Below are 16054 nucleotides of genomic sequence, written 5' to 3' on the forward strand. Positions count from 1 at the left end.
AAATAATTGACGCTTTCAGACTGTGGTTTTGGAGAAGACTCTTCAGAGTTCCTTGGACAGCAAGGAGATCACACCAGTCCATCCTAAAGGAAATCAGTCCTGAATATTCATCGGAAGGACTGATGCTGAAGCGGAAGCTCCAATACTTTGGCCACCTGAGGCTAAGAGCTGACTCATTGGAAAAGACCGCGATGCGGGGAAAGACTAAAGGCAGGAGGAGAAGGGGAAGACAGAGGATGAGATGGTTGGATGGCATCACCGACTCAATCAATGGTCATGAATCTGAGCAAGCTCTGGGAGACAGTGAAGGACAGAGGAGCCTGATGGTACTGCAGTCCCTGGGGTCACAGAGAGTCAGACACGACTGAGTGACTGAACAACAGCAGAGTTCTTCTATAAGAGAAATTCAAAAAGAAAACATGAGAACCGTTCTAATATAACTCAATCTTTGATAAATAAGAGCCTCTGAATATCATTTAAGTGAGAAAACTTGGGAGTTTTTTTCTTTCTTGTTTTGTCATGTAGAATTTATTAACCTGGAAATCTGAACATGAACTATGGATCTTGTCATAGCCTATACTTCACAACTAACACTAATTATGTATTTGGACCAAAAGGCATTTATTGCTTTCTTATTTACAGGATCACATTAGTGACTAGCGGCGATGATGAAGAGCAGTTGACATCAGTGCCATTCAAAAGAGTATATATAACAGGAAAAATAATGTCCTGAGACAGCCACTGAGACCAATGAACTGAAGGCTGGGAAGTGATCATTCCTCATCATGATGGTAACATATACAGCATTATATGATTTCTTAATTATGACATTTTAATCACATCACATACTCTTCATATAGAAATAGTTCTTTGAATTTTTGTGAATTCTTTATACAATTACATATCATTTATTGTATATAATATTTATACATTTAATACAATGTTTGGTTTGTGTTTTTCATTTTTTGGTGTTGGTGAATTCTTCTCTTCTTTTGAAAGTGCAATATCTGAACTGAGGGCTATGCACATGAGAGGCAGAATATTAGAATCTCAGTGAACTGCTCAGCACAGCAAACTGAATTCCTTGTATTAATACTTTAGGTGTCACTTTGCTGTTTTTTTGACTTAGTGCATACTGAGGTCTCTGAAAATAGATAGCCACAATGAAGGTTCAAGGTAGATAGCAAGTTAAAATGGAAAAGAATTCTTGCTTTTTAAATAATCTTTGGGAAGATACATATGAAATTGAGGAACAAAGTAGACCGTTTTTCGCTGAACTCCTTCCCTGCCCCTGCACCAGAAAATTTTCATTTTTAAAATCTACATCCTTATGTCACCATCAGTTTATTGAAAAGTCATCTCATAAGAAATACCATAAGAGACACATTTGGGGAAAGGAAAAAAAAAGGCTTTTCCTTTATCACTGAGATGAGAAGAGTGCAAAAGTATACTTATAAATAAATTGTAAAGGAAACCAGCTAGACCTTGCAACCTTTAAAATATCTCAGCCTCCTCAAAATGTCATGAAGTTATATGTGCAACTTTGAGGGGTATTTCACAAATATTTTTAAATATTCAATTAATTTATGAAGTTAAAGTTGCGGTGGCGTTCAGAGTCCTGCCCCACCCTTCTTCACCTGATCTGCCATAGGAGACGACCCTGGGTGGGGTCATCACGCTCCTTGGCCTTTGTCCTTTGGCTCTGAATGATGTTTGGCCAGTTGGGGCATCAGCAGGAGGTCGTAGAGGAGAAGAAGAGTGAAGGTGTGGTGTTCCTGCATCTAGACCGTCTGTACAAGGTTGTCTCAGGCTGAGCTTTTCAAAAATTGATTTGGCAATAAGATTAAAAGGTTGAAAGGAAAACATTTGGGTGGAATTGTCAGAGGCTACAGGATTGTGTAATGAGTGGACCAAAGAGGAAAAGTTGATAGAAAGTGATCAAAAGAGCTGCGAGTCTAGGGGTAGCAGAACCAGTCTGTCCAGGCAAGACTGGGCGGGATGTGTCACAGATTACTCCAGATGGCAGGCAGAAGGGTAGAGGTGGCACTCGCGGTCATTTGGAATTCATCATGAGAAACAATCTTCAGAAGAAAACAGCTTCCATTTGGATAAAAACAAACATCATTTCTGCCAGCTTGACTTTAAGATGAACCCGAGGAGCAGATGGTCACAAATGCGAAGCTGGATCATGGTGAATAGGGTGGAGCCGGGATACAGAGGCGGGAAAGTTCTAGAAGAGAGGGTTGTTGAATCACACACAGGAAATGAGACCGGGATGAACACTCACTCACAGGAAGAGGGGAACTGAGAAGACTGAGAGGCATGAAGGTGGAGTTAAACACGGTGACGTGTGGAAAGGATTTAGCGCAGTGCCTGCTTCAGAGCAAGTGTATCTAATAAAAATTTGGCTATTATTGAAGTCACTGTTAGTGTTGAGTTAAAGCAAGTCAGGACGATGAAATATTATGGATGTTAAGAGACTTTAAGCAGTGATCTCCTAGTCTTAAATGCTGTAACACTGGGATATATAGAGAAAGGATAGAGAGGTGGAGAAAAATAGGTTAAGAGATAGTCTGCTCTCTGGTTGTCTGCAAACAATTCTGACTTTCTAGGGTCCACATGAACCTTTCGTGTCCCTTCCAGTGAACCGTGGGAGGCTTCGCGGCTCGCCTTGAGTGTCATCCAAGTTTGTATTTTAAGAGCACGGGCCATCCAGTGCTGGGCTGGCTGGGCTGAGTCTCGGCTCATTGCCTTGAGTGTCATCCAAGTTTGTATTTTAAGAGCGCAGGCCATCCAGTCAGACTGCCTGGGCTGAGTCTCGGCTCATTTCTCACTGGTTCTGTGAGGCTGGACAAATGCTTAGTCTTTCTGTTCCTCAGTTTTCTTCCTCTGTAACATGGAGTCATGATATCACCTACTTCCATTTTGGAAATGAATTAAGTACTTAAATCATTCCTCTTTTTACTGTGCTGGACCTTTGCTTCCGTGTCAGGCCGCCCTTGGCTGCCGTGTGTGGGCTTCTCTCTCTAGTGGGAACACACGGGTTTAGTTGCCCCGTGTCCTGTGGGATCTTCCTTCCCCAGCCAGGGGTCAAACCACATTCCCTGCAGTAGAAGGTGGATCCCTAACCACTGGAGCCCCAGAGAAGCCCCAAGTTAAATACTGTGAAAGCAGCCTTCCTAGTATAACTTGGAAAGCTTAGCTAATACGGTAGTTCTTGTTTTTTGCTTCCACAAAATTATATATTCCCATTCTCGTATCACTTTCTGCATCTGTTTTAGTCTTTGTATCCATGTTGCTCCAGACCTGGATATCATTATAATTGATGCAGCTGAAGTATTGGAGTAAATTTGAGGAAGACAACACAGTGAAAAGCATAATGGGCATCAGATTGCCTTAAATAACAGTCTTCCTAGAGCTGAGGTTATTGGCCATCCTGACTGTTAGGGATTTGTAAGAGTTCTCCATCTCACTAAGGACATGTTCCACTACTGCAGTAATATTCTCAAATCTGTGTTACTCTCTGTGTCTGGGCTAAGAGACATACAGTGATAAGGTGTAGGGAGGTTAAATAAACTGTCTGTATTTTAAAAAACAAATCAGTGAAACAGAAATTGGCAATTAGCATAAGAATCAAAATCAGTTCTGGAATGTAAAACCTTAGGATCCTCTCAGCATACCAAAGAATACTGCAATAATAGTAGTACATTCACCAGTCCCAGAGATAGTTTATCACAGTTTGAAGCATCCATAAACAGCTTCAAAGTCTCTTCCACACTCTTCTGACTAAGTGAAACTAAAATTGCTCTTTTAAAACGAAAGCCCTGCATATAATATAAATCAGAGCTGGTGCATGATGGCCCCCATCTTCTGACGACAACTGTGTTGTTTGTAAGTGTGATTTTGTACAAATACGGAATTCAAATGCTTTGAAAAGTTAAATGTTAAAAGTTAATATTCTGCTCCTCCAAGATTTAGAGTGTGGGAATGTTTATGAAAAACCCCGCCATCCCCAATCTTTAAAACCAATCAAATTCACATGAGTGTGTGTGTGTGTGTGTGCGCGCTTGTGTATGTGTGTGTGTCCCAGGATCTGTGGCTGTTTGAGTTTGTAACTTAGTAGGCACCAAAGGAGGGGCTTCCCCAGTGGCTGGCTCAGACTATAAAGAATCTGCCTGCAATGCAAAGACACATTTTGACTCTCTTTATTGGATTTTTATATATCCACATTATTGAGGGGGATGGTGCCAAATTCAAGTCTAGACAACTAATTTATTCAAAATACGTTAAAAGTTTACATTGAAACTTTTATGGACAGTATGACATCACTGGTGTTTTATTTCCTTTACCTCCAGTGTCAGAAATGTTGTCACTTTTCATTTACAAATGTAGAACCCACCTGACATGCCTCAGGGAAAGGAACATGAAAGGCTTTTGTTTAGTGGCCCAAAACCTAGATAGATACAATTTTGTTCTTGTCAATCATACCTCAGTAAAGCTGGTGAAAAAAAGAATCTGGGCTTTCATAAAATCCAATAGACTCATTTACCCCTATTCTTGTCAAAGGCATATTTTCATAAACATTCCCACACTCTAAATCTTGGAGGAGCAGAATATTAACTACTTCTATTTTTTTTTCTAATCACTGGCTCATTTAACATGAAAAAGTAAATGACATTCATATTTTTTATACTGCTTTTTCACTAAACTGTAAAAGGAAAAAGGCCGTAGTATCATAATGTGCAGCAGGAATGGTCAGATGGATGCAAATATTCGCTTAATCACCAAAGAAAACCACTTTGGGGTCTGCATGGCCTGCTTTATAGTGGCAATAAAGACTGTGGGATATTTTGGCATTAATTTTTCACTTAAGGCGTTAACGAGATGCACAATGGATGGCTATCCTTTCATTTCTGGATTTTAAAAGATGATCTGTGCCATGATTCTGTATATCCAAAGAAAGACTTAAAAAGTGTTGTTGTTCAGTTGCTAAGTCTTGTCCGACTCTTTGCCATCTCATGGACGACTGCCTGCCAGGCTCCTCTGTCCTCCACTGTCTCCTGGAGTTTGCTCAAATTCATGCCCACTGATTTGGTGATGCTGTCTAACCATCTCATCCTCTGTCGTCCCCATCTCCTTTTGCCTTCAGTCTTTGCCAGCATCAGGGTCTTTTCCAATGAGTCAGCTCTTCACATCAGGTGGCCAAAATTTTGGAGCTTCAGCATCAGTCCTTTCAATGAATATTCAGGGTTGGTTTTCTTTAGGATTGGCTTTTAAGTAATATGTTTCTGGTGAGTTTTTGTTTAATAGGCGACTAAGAAAACAACATAAAACAACTCAGTAGCTGAAACATAATCATCGCTAAGCAGAGTGCTTTGCCATTATCTTTGGTTAGGCTCCCTGGCAGACAGATTCTGTGATGGAGACAAAAAGAAACTTATCACAGTGTACTCCTGGGAAGGAAGACCATAACTGAGAAGAAGAGATGGGTTGTGATGTGCCATGGTGAAGGTCTAGGCCAACTCCATGGGGCTCTGCAGTGGAACTGGGGCTTTTATATTTCTCTCTTGACAAATCCTTGCATGTGGGCTGCCTGGGAAGGAGCAGTCACCTTGAAAGTGAAAGTTGCTCAGCCGTGTCTGACTCTTTGCCACCCCATGGACTATACAGTCCATGGAATTATCCAGGCCAGAATACTGGAGTGGGTAGCCATTCTCTTCTCCAGGGGATCTTCCCAACTCAGGGATCGAACCCAGGTCTCCCACATTGGAGGTGGATTCTTTACCAGCTGAGCCCCCAGGGCAGCTGGGCAAGGCAAATTCTTTCAGCTGAGGCATTTCAAACAGCCTCTAAGTATCTGGGTTTCTTCCTGTCCACTCTGCAGCGTCTCGCCCGAAGCAGCTGGCTGTGGGTCCCTTGGGAGGATGACAAGGGGAATCACTGCCGGGTGGTGTTTGGGGCAGGGTTCTTCCCCCGGGCACCTAGCCTCTTCTTCAGTCAGATGATTCCTCCTCGGAACGCTGGCTTTCTTGCCGAAGCTGGGGAAGGACTGGGACGTTTTACTGAGGCAACTTCTCTCCGGTGCTGTGTGCGTCTGTGAATTGTGTACACACCGCAGTACCCCTGGGCGGAGGTGCCAGTCATTCAGTCGCGTCCACCTCCTGACACTGTGGACTTCAGCCCTCCAGGCTCCTCCGTCCGTGGAATTTTCAAGAACACTGCGGTGGGTTGCCGTTTCCTCCTCTGGGGGATCTTCCCAACCCAGGGATGGAACCTGCATCTCCTGCATTGGAAGGTGGGTTCTTTACCGCTGGGCCACCTGGGAAGGACTTCCCGTCACTTTGGGTGCAGGAACAGGCTCTGTTAATTATCTCCCTCCCTCTCGGTCTGGCCCTCTGGCCGCCTCGCTGACCTGCCGCTCCTGTCCGTGCTCCTGTGTACCTGGCCTCTGTCGTTCTAGGGTCGCACTCTCCCTGTCTTTACTAACCCCGCTAAGTAACGGCATGTCCCACCATTAGCCGTGGTCTGCAGAGAATGGGCTTCCTTGGGGGCTCAGATGGTGAAGAGTCTGCCTGCAGTGCGGGAGACCTGGGCTTCATTCCTGGGTGGGGAAGATTCCCTGGAGGAGGAAATGGCAATCAGTCCAGTATCCTTCCCTGGGAAGTCCTCTGGACAGAGGAGCCTGGCAGGCTGCAGTCCATAGGGTTGCAAAGAGTCGGACAGGACTGAGCAACTGACATTCACAGATAATGGACGCTACTGAGCTTTGTAACGAGGCTATCTCTCCCAGCAACACATCCCCCAGAGCCTGGGGAAAGCACTCGTCTTTCTCAGCCTCCCGTGGAACACAGTTATCGAGTGGGTTCTCCAAACTCACAGGATGTGCCCATCGCTGCCACCTGCTGGGCCTTCTAGTCCCCCCACCAGCGTCTGCGCTGGCCCGGGGCCCCCCCTCCGGCGTCCACCCTGGCCCGGGCCCCTGGAGACTCCAAGGCAGAATTCCCTTGCCAGGTCCTTTGTGAGATGGAGACTTTAGAAAATGTATTGGAAAAATTCCGGATTCCAGTGCTTTTGTCCCTGAAGGTTGTGGTTCTGGCCGGTCCTTCCTTCCTTCCTTCTTTCTTCTTTCTTTTCTTGTTCCATAAGTTACCTAGGTGAATCTGTTAACTGTCTCTATGATGTGTGTCTGCTGATGACTTTCAGTTCAGTCACTCAGTCATGTCCGACTCTTTGAGACCGCAGCATGCCAGCCCTCCCTGTCCATCACTCCCAGAGCTTGCTCAAACTCATGTCCATGGAGTCAGTGATGCCATCCAACAATGTCATTCTCTGTCACCCCCTTCTCCTCCTGCTTTCAATCTTTCCTGGCATGAGGGTCTTTTCCAAGGAGTCCATTCTTCGCATCAGGTGGACAAAGTATTGGAGTTTTAGCTTCAGCATCAGTCCTTCAAATGAATATTCAGGACTGATTTCCTTTAGGATTGATTGGTTTGATCTCCTTGCAATCCAAGGGACAAGAGTCTTCTCCAACACCACAGTTCAAAAGCACCTTGCTGACTTTTAAAACCTCTTAATTTTGCTTTTAACTCTAACTTCCTGGGGGGCCACCCTTGTGTCTGCATGAATTTATATCAGCCAGCAATTACACAGTTTATGCTCACTTCAGCTTGAGTCAGTGTGGCTTCCATCTCTACCCGTGGATTTGTTTCTAGGAGAAGCACATTCACGGTTCGGAAGGTTTTCACTTCTGCCCTAGAGTTCGGTTCTACTGGTGCTTTCCAATCTGCTGGGCGAATGTTGCCCCCTCAGTGTGTAGCTGGCTGGGGCCCCTCCAGACTCCATTGTATTTGCATCCTCAGCCTAGAATATGCTACCCTGACCTTGAATCCTCAGGGGGCTACATCCAGTGGCCTGTCCCGCCTGACCAACTGCTACATAGTCACTGCTAACATCAAGGCTGCTGGCTTGGCCGTAGCCTACCATCCAAGCAACAGAAGCTCCTTCAGCCCTGGCAGAGAAGCTGCCAGGCTCCATGACCTATCTCATTGGGCGAAATCTGCAAGCCTACCAAGCTGGGAGTAGGCCCATCTAAATTCCCACTGTTCTTATCAAGAGTTGAGCAGATTTTTCACATTAACCACTTCTCAGATTGTGTCACGTGATGTTGGGTGACTCCGAGAACACTTAAATTGTTGTGTTTACTTGTCCATCTCTCTGGCTGCTCTCTGGGGAGACGATTTGCCCAGCTCCTTGCTTGATCGTAGTTCAGCTTTGGGAGACTTCTTCTAGAATCTGTGATTTATCTCAGATTAAATTAGAGCCAGTTCAAGTTACTTAAAAGCAGAGAACCATAATGAAGAGAACTAGGCTTGTTTCACGAAGCAGCATGTCAGAAATACACTTTGCTTTGCTCATTTCATAAAGTTTTACCAAGAGCTTTAGATGAAGGACTTTTGCCTACTTTTCCAATACATTTTCTTTTTCCCTGTGAAGGTGAATTCTTGACTAAAGTCAGGAAAATCCTAAAGGAAACTCCATGGTGAGATTGAGTATCTGCTCCCGTGAGTCCACACGCACTGGTGACAGAGGGCCCGTTTCTGTCTGAGAACCCTGGCGACGTGAGGGTGTGGAGCTTGGTTAGAGAGTCCAAGTACGGGACTTCCCTGGTGGTCTAGTGATTAAGACTTGTGCTTTCACTGTTGTGGCCCAAGGTTGATCCCTGGTCATGTCAGGGAACTAAGATCCTGCAAACTACTCAGCAAGGGGGAAAAAAGAGTCCCAAGTGTGAGAATGCAAACCAGATATCAATTGCAGACCAAAGGTGATCTTTGAAGCCCTACTTGAAAGGCTAACTTATGAGAATGCTTAATACTGGAAACAAAATACTTGGCAATGTCTCCACAACTACTTTATCTGAGAAGGAAGTGCACACCATTCTGAAACGCGCTCTGGAAAGAAGGCACTTCCATTTCCTCAGAACATAAGAAACGGGTTTTAGAGGCTGATGTGGGACTTCACAAAGGCTCCAGCTGTGGGCTGGGCTGCTTCCTGCCAGCAGGGGAGTTCGGGCCCCTGCAGGTCCCATCAGAGCTCCAGCAACAATCAGATGTGTACTTAACAGCTGGGGGAGGGCAAGGACTGGGACTGGATTTAAATAGCAATGACCTCTGAGTAGAATTATATCTCCATTTACTAGGGCACTCAAAAGGCAAATGGGAAAATCTAAAATAATTCACTTGAGTCTGTTCCTTTTCGTTTAGCAAATTAAGCAGAATTATGTGTATAGACATGATGAAAAACATTCTTTCCTTCACAGATTTGTATCTGAGCTCCAATGCCCTTGAAAGTCCACCAGAAGTTCTTTTCTTTGCCAGGAAGGTCAGCATGTGTAGAAGAATCATTTGTTTTAATGGTTCTATAGAAAAACATGAGTGGTTCTGCTCTGAAGCTAAACAAGATTCTTCCTCTGAGTAACAATCATGGGGGGGTCAAGACACTTCCTGGCCGCCCTTTAATGGGCCACATGAGAGGCCTCTTCAAAGAGCGCTCTCTGCAGCTGGGGCTCCGTTGTCTTCCTGGTCTTGAGCAGGGTGTATAGATGTAGTCCTCAGATGAACTCTCGTGGGCACTTTGGTATTCTAGAATGTAATAAATGCTTGGGCTTGGGTGTGGGGCAAGAGGTAATGGTAATACACAGGCATCTCTTTATTCTAATCTTTCTTAGAGTTTCTCCCAGGCACCAATTCCTTCTTGTATATTCACAGTATCTACAGATTAAGTTTCAGCCCCCAGTTGTGTTTACAGATGTGCAATATTTCCTGTGACTGTTTTGGAAAGGATGAAAGTGGATTCATGGTGAAAACTGCTGACAGGCAGTTTATCTTGACTCTTACAGATATGAGTGAGTGCATATGTGTATGTTTCTGTACATGTCTGTCTCTGAGTGTGTCTGTGTGTGTAAGGAAATGGTTAAACTCTAGTCAGTAGGTAAGGCAAACATCTCGTCCAATCAAAATTACCCTTGAAAATGTATCTCAGAATATCCATGACTGCCAGTTTTTCCTCTGGTGTTGGAATAGTTGCTCTTGCGTTGAACACCAGATGAAGTAGGTAAATTGTGTTTAGGGACCAAAACAAATGAACAAACGACTTATCTTTAAACATTAGGGTCATTGGCGTACACTGTGAGGGATAAGAGACTGAGACCAGAGGAGGGAAATCGCCATTCACGCCTCCCACATCCTGCTTGCTTCAGGCCGCCAGCAGCAAAATATGGCCACCACAATTTAAATTAGCCCTTTATTGCATTTTAATTATTATTTTTAAATTAGCTGCTAATCACACATAGATGAATTGTATTGGTTTACATATGTGTGTTGTGCCTACATGATATAGTCATAGTAAACCACACACGCGCACACACACTTTGGAATAGTGGTGATACATGCATGGTATCTTCCACATTCTCCTAAAATTATTTTTCCCCACGGACCATGGCAAAATACCAGCTGACTGAGGCATCGCCAAGGATCTTCCCCTGTCAAAGATGCAGCTCTAAAGTTCTCCTCTATTAAAACAAGCTCCACAAGGGGATGTTGTCAGGAGCTCTTTAATCAGTTAGGCATACTATCCTGTCCCTTGAGTTATCCTGATGATTTGAATGGTTTGATTTCCACAAGATTTGAAATTGCATATAAAAAATGACGGTGAGGGGAAACCTTGGGAGGAAGTCAAGGATACTTTCAGATGCCAGATGAAAAGCAGTGATAGACTCCCTCAAGTAATCAACACTTAGCTTTGTTTGGAACACAATTGATCTTGTCAGGGCTAAAAACCCATCTGCCTCCACTGTTGATATTCCCAACAAGGAAGAATAATTAGAAAATTCCTTAATTAGTGTTCCATTTAATCTTCCATTGTCAAGGTAAACACTTTGATTAAAGTAAGTAGCACTCAGGAGTAACTGCAAACCTATTTGAATTTCCATAAACTTATTTAATTTTCTTGCCTTTCACCATCTCAGGCAATATTGCCCTTCCCAAGGCTTGCAGGAACAGGCAAGGATTTTCAGCAAAGTAAGTGAAGTGTTGGTTTTCACCAGGATCTGAATCCCAAGGAGCAGACTGTCCGCCTTTCTTTTCTGCTGAATATGCAGACGAGTTCAGAAGCCATCTTCAAGCTGGTCCTGCCAGCAGGGTCAGCTTTCAGGACCATGAAACTTCCTCTTGTGATCCACACGAGGGCCACTGGGGACTCGAATGCAGCGCACATTCCTGGGCCCACTGTTGGCTTTTGGTTCCGTCATTGGGTGGTGGTAGAGCTCAGGTATCTGAATTTCTATCTCCCCAGGAATTCTAAAGCGGAAATACTCGTTTTTCACTCAGCCTCTGACTCCTGTTTACCTTATTACAACTAATACTTGATGGTAGAGTTTGGGCAAAATCAGCTTGGGGAATCAGCTGTTACTGTTGGAAAGCCCCCTAACTTAGAGATATTGTTGTTGTTTAGTCACTAAGTTTTGTCCAACTGTATGATACCATGGACTGTATAGCTTGCCAGGATCCCTTCTCCATGGGATTTCCCAAGCAAGAATACAGGAGTGGGTTGCCATTTCCTCCTCCAGGGAATCTTCCTGACCCAGGGATTGAACCCACATCCACTGCATTGGCAGGCGGGTTCTCTACCACAGAGCCACCCAGCAGCCCAGTTTAGAGCTGTAAGTCCCACTAATGTTATCTTAGGGCTTCCCTGGTGTCTCAGCTGGTAAAGAATCCGCCTGCAATGCAGGAGACCCCGGTTCGATTCCTGGGTTGGGAGGATCCCCTGGAGAAGGGATAGGCTACCCACTCCAGTATTCATGGGCTTCCCTGGTGGCTCAGATGGTAAAGAATCCACCTGCAGTGCGAGAGACCTGGATTTAATCCCTGGGTCGGGAAGATCCCCTGGAGGAGGGCATGGCAACCCACTCCAATATTCTTGCCTGGAGAATCCCATGGACAGAGTAGCCTGGTGGGCTACAGTCCGGGGTCGCACAGAGTCGGACACGACTGAGCGGCTGAGCACACACACTGTTATCTTTGATCTGCTTTCTTGATTTTAGCCTCTTACTCATTCACTCATTTGTTTAGCAAGTGTTTCTTGATCACTTACTATGTGCAAAGCAGTTTTACGTGCTGGGGATTTAGGAGTGAAAAACAAAAATATTGATATCATCAGGGACTTATATTCAAGTGAATGGAGACACACAGGAAAGAATTACCCGAGTATTTAGTATATCCAGAGTGATGAATACCATGGAGAAAGTTAAAGCAGGGATCAGGAAGAAAGTGTGGGAGGTAGGTTCTGATTTTAAACTGGGTTGACTTGCTAGTTGACGAGTTAGGTCGCTGAATGAGTTGCCCTTGTGTTTGGGACTGCTCCGTTCACTTGAGCTTTGCCCTTTGCTGGAAAGGAAAGCCGACAGAGGTGCAAACAGAGAGAGAGAAACTGGCTCAGGCGGCTTTGCCAACCCGAGTTCAGCCGTGCCCCTGCTTATTTTAATGTATATATTGAAACGTAGTGGATCTGTAATGCTGTGTTACTTTCTAGTGTGCAGCAGAGTGACTCCATTGTACGTATATACAATAGGTTGCATCCGCTAACCCCAAATTCCCAAACCATCCCTCCCCAACCCCTCCTCCTTGTTGGGAACCGCAAAGTCTGTTCTCTCTGTCTGCGAGTCTTTTTGTTTCATAGGTGAGTTCATTTGTGTCATAGTTTAGATTCCACATGTAAGTGATATCGTATGATATTTGTCTTTCTGACTTACTTCATTTAGTATGATAATCTCTAGGTTCTTCCATGCTGCTGTAAATGGCATTACTTCATTCTCTTTATGGCTGAGTAGTATTCCATATACTACTTATAAAAATTAATTTATTTATTTTAATTGGAAAATAATTTCTGACAGTATTGCGGTGGTTTTGGCCATTCCTCGGCATGAACCACCCATGGGTGCTCATGTGTCCCCCCTGTCCGGAACCCCCTCCCACCGCCCTCCCCACCCCATCCCTCTGGGTTGTCCCAGAGCACTGGCTTTGACTGCCCTGCTTCATGCATCGAACTTGCACTGGTCATCTGCTTTACATATGGTAATATATATGTTTCAATGCTATTCTCTCAAATCATCCCACCCTCACCTTCTCCCACAGAGTCCAAATGTCTGTTCTTTACATCTGTGTCTCTTTTGTTGCCTTGCATATAGGATTTTTGTTACTGTCTTTCTAAATTCCATGTATATACATTAATATAATGTATTGGTATTCTCTTTCTGATTTACTTCACTCTATAAAATGCTCCAGTTTCATCCACCTCATTAGAACTGACTCAAATGTGTTCTTTTTTTATAACTGAGTAATATTCCACTGTGTATATGTGCCACAGCTTCCTTATCCATTCATCTGATGATGGACATCTAGGTTGCTTCCATGTCCTGGCTATTGTAGACAGTGCTGCGATGAATATTGGGGTACACATGTCTCTTTCAATTCTGGTTTCCTTGGTGTGTATGCCCAGCAGTGGGATTGCTGGGTCATATGGCAGTTCTATTTCCAGTTTTTTAAGGAATCTCCACATTGTTCTCCATAGTGGCTGTACTAGTTTGCACTCACACAGTGTAAGAGGGTTCCCTTTTCCCCACACCCTCTCCCTCTTGAGCATTTATTGTTTGTAGACTTTTTGATGGTGGCCATTCTGACTGGTGTGAGATGATACCTCATTGTGGTTTTGATTTGCATTTCTCTGATGATGAGTGATGTTGAGCATCTTGTCATGTGTTTCTTAGCCATCTGTGTGTCTTCTTTGGAGAAATGTCTGTTTAGTTCTTTGCTCCACTTGTTGTTTGGGTTGTTCATTTTTCTGGTATTGAGCTGCATGAGCTGCTTGTATATTTTGGAAATTAATTCTTTGTCAGTTGTTTCCTTTGCTATTATTTTCTCCCATTCTGAGGGCTGTCTTTTCACCTTATAGTTTCCTTCATTGTACAAAAGCTTTTAAGTTTAATTAGGTCCCATTTGTTTATTTTTGTTTTTATCTCCATTACTCTGGGAGATGGGTCATAGAGGATACTGCTGTGGTTTATGTCAGAGAGTATTCTGCCTATGTTTTCCTCTAAGAGTTTTATTCCTCTAAGAGTCTTACATTTAGGTCTTTAATCCATTTTGAGTTTATTTTTGTGTACGGCATTAGAAAGTGTTCTAGTTTCATTCTTTTACAAGTGGTTGGCCAGTTTTCCCAGCACCACTTGTTAAAGAGATTCTCTTTTCTCCATTGTGTATTTTTGCCTTCTTTGTCAAAGATAAGGTGCCCATAGGTGCGTGGATTTATCTCTGGGCTTTCTATTTTGTTCCATTGATCTATATTTCTGTCTTTGTGCCAGTACCATACTGTCTAGATCATTGTAACTTTGTACTGTAGTCTAAAGTCAGGAAGGTTGATTCCTCCAGTTCCATTCTTCTTTCTCAAGATTGCTTTGGCTATTCCAGGTTTTTTGTGTTTCCTTACAAATTGTGAAAATATTTGTTTTAGTTCTATGAAAAATGCTCTTGGCAACTTGATAGAGATTGCATTGAATATATAGATTTCTGTGGGTAATATATTCATTTTCAGTATATTGATTCTTCCAATCCACACACGTGGTATATTTCTCCATCTATTTGTGTCCTCTTTGATTTCTTTCATAAGTGTTTGATAGTTTTCTATATATAGGTCTTTTGTTTCTTTAGGTAAACTTTTTCCTAAGTATTTTATTTTTTTGTTACAATGGTGATTGAGATTGTTTCCTTAATTTCTCTTTCTGTTTTTTCATTGTTAGTATATAAGAATGCAAGGGATTTCTGTGTATTACTTATATATCCTGAAAGTTTACTATATTTATTGATTAGCTGTAGTAATTTTCTAGTGGTGTCTTTAGAGTTTTCTGTGTAGAGGATCATGTCATCTGCAAACAATGAGAGTTTTAATTCTTCTTTTTCAATCTACATTTCTTTTATTTCTTTTTCTTCTCTGATTTCTGTGGCTAGGATTCCAAAACTATGTTGAGTAGTAGTGGTGAGAGTGGGCACCCTTGTCTTATTTGTGATTTTAGAGGAAAGACTTTCAATTTTTTGTCATTGAGGATAATGTTTGCTGTGGGTTTGTCATCTATGGCTTTTATTATGTTGAGGTATGTTCCTTCTATGCCCGCTTTCTGGAGAGTTGTTTTTTTTTAATCATAAATGGATGTTGAATTTTGTCAAAGGCTTTCTCTGCATCTTTTGAGATAATCATATGGTTTTTTATCTTTCAGTCTGTTAATATGATGTATCACATTGTTTGATTTGTCAATATTGAAGAATCCTTGCATCCCTGGAATAAAGATAGCTTGGTCATGACATATGCTCTTTTTAATATGTTGTTGGTCCTGTTTGCTAGAATTTTGTTGTGGGAGGATTTGTGCATCTATGTTCATCAGTGATATTGGCCTGTAGTTTTCTTTTTTTGTGGCATCTTTGTGTGGTTTGGTGTTAGGGTAATGGTGGCCTCATAGAATGAGTTTGGGAGTTTACCTTCTTCTGCAATTTTCTGGAAGAGTTTGAGTAAGATAGATGTTAGCTCTTTTCTAAATTTTTGGTAGAATTCACCTGTGAAGCCATCTGATCCTGGGCTTTTGTTTGTTGGAAGATTTTGATGACAGCTTCAACTTCCATGCTTGCGATAGGTCTATTAAGATTTTCTATTTCTTCACAGGAGGATAAGGGTATGACAGAGGATGAGATGATTGGATGGCATCACGGACTCAATGGATATGAGTTTGAGCAAGCTCCGGGAGTTGGTAATGGACAAGGAAGCCTGGCATGCTGCAGTCCATGGGGTCACAAAGAGTTGGACACGATAGAGTGACTGAACTGAACTGAGTTTTGGAAGATTATTCTTTTCTAAGAATTTGTCCAATTCTTACATGTTGTCCATTTTATTGGCATGTAATTGTTCATAGCAATCTCTTATGATCTTTTCTATCTCCCGTGTTGTCTGTTGT

General features: G+C 43.0%; 1 long non-coding RNA gene across 1 annotated transcript in view; it reads left to right on the top strand.

Annotated features, from left to right (window-relative positions):
• Positions 1-16054, top strand: part of LOC145532423 (uncharacterized) — a 600217-nt gene that overhangs the window by 511272 nt on the left and 72891 nt on the right. Inside the window, exon 6 of the long non-coding RNA XR_014073225.1 lies at positions 643-791. This is a non-coding gene — a long non-coding RNA (uncharacterized LOC145532423). The remainder of the gene's footprint in view (positions 1-642; positions 792-16054) is intronic.

Source organism: Giraffa tippelskirchi, chromosome 13 (genome assembly GCF_054371585.1).
Source record: "Giraffa tippelskirchi isolate mGirTip1 chromosome 13, T2T-mGirTip1v1.2.pri, whole genome shotgun sequence".
Taxonomy (NCBI): Eukaryota; Metazoa; Chordata; class Mammalia; order Artiodactyla; family Giraffidae; genus Giraffa; species Giraffa tippelskirchi.